Source organism: Dendrobates tinctorius, unplaced genomic scaffold (assembly GCF_039654945.1).
Source record: "Dendrobates tinctorius isolate UK_male_01 unplaced genomic scaffold, ASM3965494v1 ptg000044l, whole genome shotgun sequence".
NCBI lineage: Eukaryota > Metazoa > Chordata > Amphibia > Anura > Dendrobatidae > Dendrobates > Dendrobates tinctorius.
This window is the reverse complement of record NW_027361712.1, coordinates 20,713,556-20,716,166: the sequence shown is the minus strand read 5'-3', so window position 1 is coordinate 20,716,166 and position 2,611 is coordinate 20,713,556.

The following is a 2,611-nucleotide window of genomic DNA, read 5'->3' as shown; positions in this document are numbered from 1 at the left end:
AGCCATTGACAAGAGCGTTAATCCTGCTCAGGGTACAGAACTGCACATTTTGTCTGAAGTCAGCTCAAGTAGTTCTTTCAACAGTACGTTCTCATAATTAGTGGGGGGCGCTTTCAAAAAACTATCCTTCAGAAACCACAGTGGCGCAGCTCAAAGCAAAAACCTCAGCGTTGGCATCAACTCCTATGGATGTAATGCTTTCACCAGCTTGATGATAGTAACATTTAGTAAAAGAATACTCAGATTTTATGTTACAAATCTTATAAGGAATCAGTGTCAATATTTTATTGTTGTCTATCAGAGATGAGCAGATCGATCTGCTGAGAATCGACTTTGAATTGAGTCAAAGTGCCTGATATTTGCAGGTCCCCTCAAATTGGAGCAGTTTGAGATTCAGTTCAAGCGGACTGGCAAAAAAGAAAAAGCCCGCTGCAATTTCACATTCTGCTGAAGAGTCACAAAAGCAGGCCAATAACATCAGGCACAGACGTGCAGACTTCCCAATGCCCATCACATGGTATAGTGCAGCCAATCAGGAGGGACTATCACAGTCAGTATAAAAGAGGAGGCTGGCCAAAAAGTGCCATTTTAGGACTTTGCAACCTAGAGATAGGAGGTCGGTGTGCACAACTCATTCCACATGGAGACAGAAAAAGGCGTAAATTGGATTTTGCTGTACTACAGTGCACTAATGCTGACGAGCCATTGAAAATGGAAGTTGTAATCAGTCTATGAATAGTAATCCAAAGATTTACTCAATATAGCGAGATGCTGTTTGTGCAGACATGTGAAAGTTAATTCATTGCAGTAACATCACCTTATTAGTGTCATGGCTCAGGACATGATTTCCTTCTCCGTCCTGGGCTTGTTGGCGTTAACTCTGCATGGCCTCCCTTTGATTTGGGGAGGGCTATTTTAACCAGCTCTGGTGCTGGGCTCTTTGTCAGTGATACTTCCTTTCTCAGCTGAGCAGCTGACCTAAGTGACTCTTTGTAAACCGCTTGTTCCTCTGTGTGCTTGTACTGTGTATAATTCGGCTTGCCCCTCGTTTTGTGTCTGCTTTGTGATTCTGCACACACTGCAGTTGTTAATCAGGAGGGCAGTTTAGTACCCTGTATTCCAATTTTGCTAGTAAAGAAGAATCCTGAAACCTAGGCTCATGTATCACATGAAGGGAAGACACAATTTATTTATTTAATCCAGAATCCAGAAATATAAAACCAACTGTATACTTCACAAAGTGTGCATCTTGTTGAAAATGTTCATTGTTGTAGTAGTCCAACATTATACCCATACATCGTAACACAAAGAAAAAACCACAATAAAAAATCCCCAAAGAGAACAATATATTCAAAAATACAAAAAAGCTTTATTTAAGACTAATAGGGGTACATTGAGATGAGGGAAGGAACAAGCAAAACATGCCTGTGCGAGAAGCAGGGCACACCATTAGAGGGGAAATATACGATAATGAACTGCAATCAAAAACATCATAAGTTCCAAAACCATTGCACAATCCCAAAGGCCTAAGCAAAGGTAAAGAAAAAACATATCTAATACCAGTATATACTAATGTCCCATATTAACCAGCAATATTATACCTGTTCAAATGGCCGGGATTTGTGTCACAGTGCGCCCTCCTTGACGAGCGTTTGGGCTGCAGAGACTTTGTCAAGGGGTGGTGGAAGACAGGAAAGTGTGAGTTTAAATGCGCCACCTACCAATGAGAGCGCAGCATCCACAATGTATGATGTGTGCGTTGCCATGGCGATTAAAGCGTCTATCGTAATAAAAAATGCGATGTCCACTGCATGTGCCTCAGGTGCCGTCACGGTCACCAGGATGCCCAGCGGCGGCGGCATCACGTGTCATGTGGCGTCATAATCACATGACCGCCAACCTGAGCACAGAAAGATACCGAAAGCTGATGAACAGGCCGGGACCGTGGCACGCATGCGTACCAGTGTCAGCAATTGGAAAGACAAGAACGCCACGGCGATATAACCACACAGGAAACCAGATCATTAATAAATAGATATTATATGCCCAATGCCTAACTTATATGAATATAGGAGAAATGAATGTAAATATGAAATATACAGTAAGGAAAAGAAAAAAGAAATGGATATAAATACAATAAAAAAATACATGCAAAACAGTATGTCATGCAAGATCAAGATGTATAACATGACATTCCCCATATCACAATCATTATATTGCATGAGACATAAATAAATATATAATAAATATATAAATAAAAATCACTGACACACACAGAAACCACAATCCAATGAATCAAAACAGTATACAGTATTATAAAGTCACAATGGACGTATGCTTATATATCCAAGGATCATGATGTGGCCAGGGAAAATTCATGCCACGTACCAAACATGTATACAAAATGGTAAATGATAGAAACCAGTTAAAGAGTAAAAAATAAAAGGAAAAAAATAATAGAAAGGACAATAAAAGGGCATATAAAATCCACAGATGGAAAAGCACGTAATTCATCATGGGTATCCACAGACAGACTGGGTAAAACTCCACAGTGTTAGTATGCTTCCTAAGGTGGGGGCTAGTTAGAATATAAAAAATACTTTAGGTGTTA